Genomic DNA, 9,347 nt, shown 5'->3' with positions numbered 1-9,347 from the left:
TGCCACTGAGACATTGTCTAAATTTCATGAGAAGAGCATGTGCCTGCTTTTCTGGATCCCTGCCTGCTCCGTCCTTGTCTCTTGAATATAATCCTCAACATTATTGGCTGGACCATAGTGGATGACGGTTTCCACACTTTGTAAGTCCCAAGCTGAATGGTGTTGAGCAATGGACTATCAAGGGACTATCATCCTCTTGAAACCATTTGGATCCATGAAGGACTCTGACACACTTCCCTGTTTTCCTTCTCATTCATACATATTCTGTATGTTGTTATGCATGATTGATGTTGAACTTTAATTGAAACTTTAGCTTGAAAATTGGCCGATTTCTTTTATGAAATTTAACTCCTATTATAAGAATAAGATCAACATATGCAAAAACAATTGTTGTTAGATGATTATTTTTTTGTAACTGATCAACAAGATCAACTTTAGTGTTTTAGTGTTTTAACTTAGCTAATGTAATGTAATACAGTGGATGTATGCATTCCTTTTTCATAAGGGCATGAACATATATTACATAATGCCTCTACCTGGGACTGCGGCCAAACTTACAAAATTAACCCTTGTTTGAGAGTAACAAGTATCAAGTTCATGATGATTGTAGAAGTGATTGTATGTATTCATAAATGTGACACATGCACATTTTGAAATGTTAATATTTGTGCTTTAACTTTGATTTGATGAATATCAAATTAGATATTGTATACACTTTATAGCTACTTGTGATCAGTGCACATTTTTATACCTTTAGATTGTGCAGTTTCATAGTGGTTAGTAAGAATATTTTGTGAATTTATACTTGTTTTATCACAAAACATGTGAATGAGTGAATGTCGTCTCATACTGCAGTCAGCAATATTGCAGCCATATGAAGGCAGCCTGTAAACCAGTAATTGATACGCACACCATCCTAGTACATAAAACATTCGCTCTCCATGCCTATTTATGGTGTCCCCGTCGTGATTTTGCTGGGATATTGCCAAAAGATGCGTAAATCCATGCTCTCTCAATTCAACATGCCATGCCTTGACAGACAAAACGAAATACAAAATATAACATTTATACTTACAATTTTGCAATGCAGTGTGCTTCATCAATGAAAATTGCCATCAAAATCTTCTCTTTAGTCAGGCTGTGTTCCAAGAACTGTCTCTGGACTTGCAAATATTATTATGTCAGTGTCAGGGTGAAAAAACCGTCACAGTAGTAGCATGGTTGGAGTTATTAAGTTTCTTAAACACGAATGGTGCTAATTCAAAAGTAAGTGATTTTCCTGATCCTGTTGGAGAAAAAAAAGGACATCCTTTCCTCTGAGGTAACTTACAATCACTTGTCTTTGATGATTCCTGAAGTGATCAATTATGTAACTGCATTACCTTCCATACCAACAGTTATACATGTAGTTAAGTTAAATAGAGGGCGTATATACTTAAAACACAACATCAATCCTTTGTTCCGTTCAGCAGTGTGTCAGATTCGTGATGGCTAGCTTGAGGTGGCTAGACTTGCTTTTTGTATGCATTACTAGATTATTTTTTTAAATGAAATAAATATATTCCACGGTCATTGGTGCAGGACTAATTGTGTATATCACCTGAATTTTGGTCAATACCTGAAATACTCAGTCGCCAATACAGCCCCTATTTCATATAAGGTTATGAAAATACATGTCGGTTGGAGCCTGAAGCCTGAAGTAGAATTTAGGTTATTACACGGATGATATACATGTAAGGCCGAAAATTGATGAACTTCTTTATTATGAAGAACACAATGTTTGGGACTAATATCATTAGTTGAAGGAGTAAGTATTACACCCAAACGTTCTGTTCCACACAATGCGTTTCACTTCTGAATGTTTTTCTAAGAGTTGATACATACACTTGCCTTGTATATATGGTTGATGCACGTCGAGTGTCTCAGAAACGCGGGATCTGCAGGTATTAGAGCTGAATACAGTTGTGATTTGACGAATTCTTTTTCTTTTGACTCTTCCTCTTATTTCGTTTTTCAGCTTAGCATTGTGTATACACAACGTAATTAACGGATTCTGACATCAGCCACATATCTCGGACCACCCCACGAGTCTCTCTTAACCGTTCAATTAACGTTCCGCTTGGTGTTGCCACACCTGTCCGCCATCTGCTGTTGAGATACTGTAACAGTTCTCGTCTGAAAAGAGGACTTCTCCCACTGCTGGTGCTGTGCTACCCACTGAAGACGGTCCAGGAAACAAAGAAGAAGACTGAAAGGGTATGATTTCTATTTACTTACTTCTTTTGTTAGTAAATAAGCGGCCTTCAAAAGCGACTATGCTTGTCGTAAGAGGAGACTAACGGGTGGTCAGACTAGCTTGACTTGGTTGATACATGCCATCGTATCCCAATTGTGTGGATTGAGTGTGGCGATAAATAACAAAAAACAAACAAACAGTTGTCTCAGATTATTTATATTTAAAAACATGTATATATTTGTTAAAAGTATGTTTCTATTTATACTGCTCACACAAAGTAGGGGATATTGAAAAGTTACGACGAAAAGCTTCAGAATTATGTTTAATTTTCATTGGGAAACAATAATAATGTGGAAATAAGGATGTTAAGAAACAGTTTTGAAAGTAATGACTTTGATCAAGCTGCAATTTCATTTTGTCGACACTGGAAAATTCATGAGGGGTAGAAACCCAAAAGTTGTGCTTCTATGCTTTCTTCCGGCTTGGATCATCCCAATTGCTCTCAATCTTTCGTCTTCTCGTAACCTTCGCATTGTGGAAAGTGGTGAAGTGATGGATGAACTTGGTCCAAGACCCATGTTTAACACCCATTTTTGCCCGTGAGGCACGTGGATTTTGTCATTTGCACGTGTGACACAAGATGTGATTTCTCATCCCCACCCCCTGGTACGTTTGAGTGCAATCTTCCTGGATGCAAGGGCATCTGGTGGGTCATTGTGAGGCTTGCTCAGACGGACCTATGCTTTTCCTCAATCATACACAAATGTTTTGTAGGCCTCTATATTACTGTCTTTGTGCCATTGATTTTAATTTCAATATACCCTACTTTTTGTGAGCAGTTTATATCCTACACATATGAAAAGATTAATGAAAGATTGTTTCTGAAACTTATACAGTGGAAATTTATTTCAGATACCACTGGGAGTGCTTCAGTGAGGACCTCAGTGACCGTTCTCCATCACAGTAGGTGCTCAGCGGAGGGGACTACCTCACCCTTGAGAGGCAGAAACAAGCCAATCATGCACTTACGAGATGGACCTACACCAAGTTCCAGATTACAAGGACTTGTTCCAAAGATGGAAGAGTTCCATAACGAAGCTGAATTTCTAAAGGTATATGTAATTAACTGCATTTTCTGTAATTGCGATTTAACAAAAGAAGGACAGTTATTGTGTGGTTTGTAAATTGGTTTATTGTTTTGTTGCAAAAGTAACGGATTAGTCTTTGTGTAATACCTGACTACCTGAAGATATTTCTTATTCAGGTTATATGGAAACACTTGTACTCGTCCTCCTCTAACAAGTCTGTTTGGCACTCTGCATGCTGCAAAGGAGCACAATAAATGCGGTGAATGTTACTCAGGATCCTCATGACAACTTTTACCCATGCTCTGAATTCATGGACAAGGTCACCACCGCCTACATCGTAACTGGGGGACTACATTACTTCCAAATGGAACACCTCACTTCTGTCCCAACGTCAAGTTACATGGGTGCTGTTGGCAATCCATATAAAATGATTGATTATTTTCTAGGTCATGCAGCAAAACAGTTTGTAGACAAGCACGTCTTACCGGAGGTTCCTCAACAGCCAGGTCATGGTCTCCAAATCAAACACACTAGCCTGCAGGTACTGTGGAAAACTGTACCAGAGACCAAAAGCTCTCCGCAAACACGAAGCATCCGGAATATAATGCTGAAAACAATCAGGATTCCACATCTTCAGCAGAATCAAGATCATCTATTTATCAGTACACCCGTCTGTCGCTCATGCTTGGGCTTCTTCGAATAAATCACAACGATTCCATTCACATGGGAGATGGTGGCAGGCATGATGAGACTAGTAAAGTGGTTCTGTTTATAAGGCAAGCAAATGTCTCCTTTGAAACACAGGCAAAGGCATATGCTCTCCTATATGAACGGCAGGCTTTATAGATTGATATGGAACCGCACAGTCAACCATCAAGGCAGAGAAGACACCAATCATCCCATCGACCTTGACTTGGAGCATTGCAACAGGGCTTTCAAAGATGATGTACACACATACAAGGGGAGGTACACAGATAAAAGACGATTCTCAAAGTCAGCAGAAGTGCGCTGTCAATGGAAGAATTATGCCAAAAATACGACAAATTGGCATTCCGCAAGAAAAGTTCGGGAAGGCATGGAGTTGTTGATCCTTCTTGGTGATATTCTTAAACTTGTAGAACAATTCCATTCCTATGCAGCTCTATTCAATGAGGCCAACAAGCCACTGCCACAGAGAATTCAAGAACATGCTGAGTGACATCCAAAATTGGATTTCAGAAAGTCTTAAAGTCTTCAGTAGCCGCACATACTATAACATCTGAACCTTTTTTCCCGATGTGTAATTCAGTGTCACATGATTAAAACGAGACCCTGTTGCAAAGTCGCTATCACTGTATGTTTCATGATCTTCATGTTCTGAGTCTGAGTGAGATGATGAGCTATCACTCGAGTCAAGGGAAGTTTTGTACAACTCAAGAATATCACATCTACATTCATTACATGGGGTATTGCATGTCCATGAGTCTCTGCAGTCACAGAGACACTTGCAAGATATGGCACAGTTGTCCATAGCACTCATGACTTCAGTAAGCTCAACTCGTCGACATACGTTGGTTCTGACATACTGTTTCATTTCATCCGAAATATTCCGCCTGCCACTGAGACATTGTCTAAATTTCATGAGAAGAGCATGTGCCTGCTTTTCTGGATCCCTGCCTGCTCCGTCCTTGTCTCTTGAATATAATCCTCAACATTATTGGCTGGACCATAGTGGATGACGGTTTCCACACTTTGTAAGTCCCAAGCTGAATGGTGTTGAGCAATGGACTATCAAGGGACTATCATCCTCTTGAAACCATTTGGATCCATGAAGGACTCTGACACACTTCCCTGTTTTCCTTCTCATTCATACATATTCTGTATGTTGTTATGCATGATTGATGTTGAACTTTAATTGAAACTTTAGCTTGAAAATTGGCCGATTTCTTTTATGAAATTTAACTCCTATTATAAGAATAAGATCAACATATGCAAAAACAATTGTTGTTAGATGATTATTTTTTTGTAACTGATCAACAAGATCAACTTTAGTGTTTTAGTGTTTTAACTTAGCTAATGTAATGTAATACAGTGGATGTATGCATTCCTTTTTCATAAGGGCATGAACATATATTACATAATGCCTCTACCTGGGACTGCGGCCAAACTTACAAAATTAACCCTTGTTTGAGAGTAACAAGTATCAAGTTCATGATGATTGTAGAAGTGATTGTATGTATTCATAAATGTGACACATGCACATTTTGAAATGTTAATATTTGTGCTTTAACTTTGATTTGATGAATATCAAATTAGATATTGTATACACTTTATAGCTACTTGTGATCAGTGCACATTTTTATACCTTTAGATTGTGCAGTTTCATAGTGGTTAGTAAGAATATTTTGTGAATTTATACTTGTTTTATCACAAAACATGTGAATGAGTGAATGTCGTCTCATACTGCAGTCAGCAATATTGCAGCCATATGAAGGCAGCCTGTAAACCAGTAATTGATACGCACACCATCCTAGTACATAAAACATTCGCTCTCCATGCCTATTTATGGTGTCCCCGTCGTGATTTTGCTGGGATATTGCCAAAAGATGCGTAAATCCATGCTCTCTCAATTCAACATGCCATGCCTTGACAGACAAAACGAAATACAAAATATAACATTTATACTTACAATTTTGCAATGCAGTGTGCTTCATCAATGAAAATTGCCATCAAAATCTTCTCTTTAGTCAGGCTGTGTTCCAAGAACTGTCTCTGGACTTGCAAATATTATTATGTCAGTGTCAGGGTGAAAAAACCGTCACAGTAGTAGCATGGTTGGAGTTATTAAGTTTCTTAAACACGAATGGTGCTAATTCAAAAGTAAGTGATTTTCCTGATCCTGTTGGAGAAAAAAAAGGACATCCTTTCCTCTGAGGTAACTTACAATCACTTGTCTTTGATGATTCCTGAAGTGATCAATTATGTAACTGCATTACCTTCCATACCAACAGTTATACATGTAGTTAAGTTAAATAGAGGGCGTATATACTTAAAACACAACATCAATCCTTTGTTCCGTTCAGCAGTGTGTCAGATTCGTGATGGCTAGCTTGAGGTGGCTAGACTTGCTTTTTGTATGCATTACTAGATTATTTTTTTAAATGAAATAAATATATTCCACGGTCATTGGTGCAGGACTAATTGTGTATATCACCTGAATTTTGGTCAATACCTGAAATACTCAGTCGCCAATACAGCCCCTATTTCATATAAGGTTATGAAAATACATGTCGGTTGGAGCCTGAAGCCTGAAGTAGAATTTAGGTTATTACACGGATGATATACATGTAAGGCCGAAAATTGATGAACTTCTTTATTATGAAGAACACAATGTTTGGGACTAATATCATTAGTTGAAGGAGTAAGTATTACACCCAAACGTTCTGTTCCACACAATGCGTTTCACTTCTGAATGTTTTTCTAAGAGTTGATACATACACTTGCCTTGTATATATGGTTGATGCACGTCGAGTGTCTCAGAAACGCGGGATCTGCAGGTATTAGAGCTGAATACAGTTGTGATTTGACGAATTCTTTTTCTTTTGACTCTTCCTCTTATTTCGTTTTTCAGCTTAGCATTGTGTATACACAACGTAATTAACGGATTCTGACATCAGCCACATATCTCGGACCACCCCACGAGTCTCTCTTAACCGTTCAATTAACGTTCCGCTTGGTGTTGCCACACCTGTCCGCCATCTGCTGTTGAGATACTGTAACGGTTCTCGTCTGAAAAGAGGACTTCTCCCACTGCTGGTGCTGTGCTACCCACTGAAGACGGTCCAGGAAACAAAGAAGAAGACTGAAAGGGTATGATTTCTATTTACTTACTTCTTTTGTTAGTAAATAAGCGGCCTTCAAAAGCGACTATGCTTGTCGTAAGAGGAGACTAACGGGTGGTCAGACTAGCTTGACTTGGTTGATACATGCCATCGTATCCCAATTGTGTGGATTGAGTGTGGCGATAAATAACAAAAAACAAACAAACAGTTGTCTCAGATTATTTATATTTAAAAACATGTATATATTTGTTAAAAGTATGTTTCTATTTATACTGCTCACACAAAGTAGGGGATATTGAAAAGTTACGACGAAAAGCTTCAGAATTATGTTTAATTTTCATTGGGAAACAATAATAATGTGGAAATAAGGATGTTAAGAAACAGTTTTGAAAGTAATGACTTTGATCAAGCTGCAATTTCATTTTGTCGACACTGGAAAATTCATGAGGGGTAGAAACCCAAAAGTTGTGCTTCTATGCTTTCTTCCGGCTTGGATCATCCCAATTGCTCTCAATCTTTCGTCTTCTCGTAACCTTCGCATTGTGGAAAGTGGTGAAGTGATGGATGAACTTGGTCCAAGACCCATGTTTAACACCCATTTTTGCCCGTGAGGCACGTGGATTTTGTCATTTGCACGTGTGACACAAGATGTGATTTCTCATCCCCACCCCCTGGTACGTTTGAGTGCAATTTTCCTGGATGCAAGGGCATCTGGTGGGTCATTGTGAGGCTTGCTCAGACGGACCTATGCTTTTCCTCAATCATACACAAATGTTTTGTAGGCCTCTATATTACTGTCTTTGTGCCATTGATTTTAATTTCAATATACCCTACTTTTTGTGAGCAGTTTATATCCTACACATATGAAAAGATTAATGAAAGATTGTTTCTGAAACTTATACAGTGGAAATTTATTTCAGATACCACTGGGAGTGCTTCAGTGAGGACCTCAGTGACCGTTCTCCATCACAGTAGGTGCTCAGCGGAGGGGACTACCTCACCCTTGAGAGGCAGAAACAAGCCAATCATGCACTTACGAGATGGACCTACACCAAGTTCCAGATTACAAGGACTTGTTCCAAAGATGGAAGAGTTCCATAACGAAGCTGAATTTCTAAAGGTATATGTAATTAACTGCATTTTCTGTAATTGCGATTTAACAAAAGAAGGACAGTTATTGTGTGGTTTGTAAATTGGTTTATTGTTTTGTTGCAAAAGTAACGGATTAGTCTTTGTGTAATACCTGACTACCTGAAGATATTTCTTATTCAGGTTATATGGAAACACTTGTACTCGTCCTCCTCTAACAAGTCTGTTTGGCACTCTGCATGCTGCAAAGGAGCACAATAAATGCGGTGAATGTTACTCAGGATCCTCATGACAACTTTTACCCATGCTCTGAATTCATGGACAAGGTCACCACCGCCTACATCGTAACTGGGGGACTACATTACTTCCAAATGGAACACCTCACTTCTGTCCCAACGTCAAGTTACATGGGTGCTGTTGGCAATCCATATAAAATGATTGATTATTTTCTAGGTCATGCAGCAAAACAGTTTGTAGACAAGCACGTCTTACCGGAGGTTCCTCAACAGCCAGGTCATGGTCTCCAAATCAAACACACTAGCCTGCAGGTACTGTGGAAAACTGTACCAGAGACCAAAAGCTCTCCGCAAACACGAAGCATCCGGAATATAATGCTGAAAACAATCAGGATTCCACATCTTCAGCAGAATCAAGATCATCTATTTATCAGTACACCCGTCTGTCGCTCATGCTTGGGCTTCTTCGAATAAATCACAACGATTCCATTCACATGGGAGATGGTGGCAGGCATGATGAGACTAGTAAAGTGGTTCTGTTTATAAGGCAAGCAAATGTCTCCTTTGAAACACAGGCAAAGGCATATGCTCTCCTATATGAACGGCAGGCTTTATAGATTGATATGGAAACGCACAGTCAACCATCAAGGCAGAGAAGACACCAATCATCCCATCGACCTTGACTTGGAGCATTGCAACAGGGCTTTCAAAGATGATGTACACACATACCAGGGGAGGTACACAGATAAAAGACGATTCTCAAAGTCAGCAGAAGTGCGCTGTCAATGGAAGAATTATGCCAAAAATACGACAAATTGGCATTCCGCAAGAAAAGTTCGGGAAGGCATGGAGTTGTTGATCCTTCTTGGTGATATTC

The 9,347-nt window shown here is 39.0% G+C and overlaps 1 long non-coding RNA gene across 2 annotated transcripts; it reads left to right on the top strand.

Annotated features, from left to right (window-relative positions):
• On the top strand, positions 1-9,090 carry LOC125378544. 2 transcript variants are annotated; one of them, XR_007220276.1, is made up of 7 exons: positions 1-140; positions 2,018-2,256; positions 3,149-3,348; positions 3,501-5,057; positions 6,935-7,173; positions 8,066-8,265; positions 8,418-9,090. It is a non-coding gene; the product is annotated as an uncharacterized LOC125378544 (long non-coding RNA). The 2 variants fall into 2 exon arrangements; XR_007220275.1 differs by lacking the exons at positions 6,935-7,173; positions 8,066-8,265; positions 8,418-9,090 and having other exon boundaries at positions 3,501-6,489.
• The last annotated feature ends 257 nt before the right edge of the window (positions 9,091-9,347 follow it).

Source organism: Haliotis rufescens, unplaced genomic scaffold (assembly GCF_023055435.1).
Source record: "Haliotis rufescens isolate VD_foot unplaced genomic scaffold, xgHalRufe1.0.p SCAF_124, whole genome shotgun sequence".
In the NCBI taxonomy this organism is placed as follows: Eukaryota; Metazoa; Mollusca; class Gastropoda; order Lepetellida; family Haliotidae; genus Haliotis; species Haliotis rufescens.
Note: the sequence above shows the minus strand (reverse complement) of the source record. Positions and strands in the feature narration are given on the sequence as shown.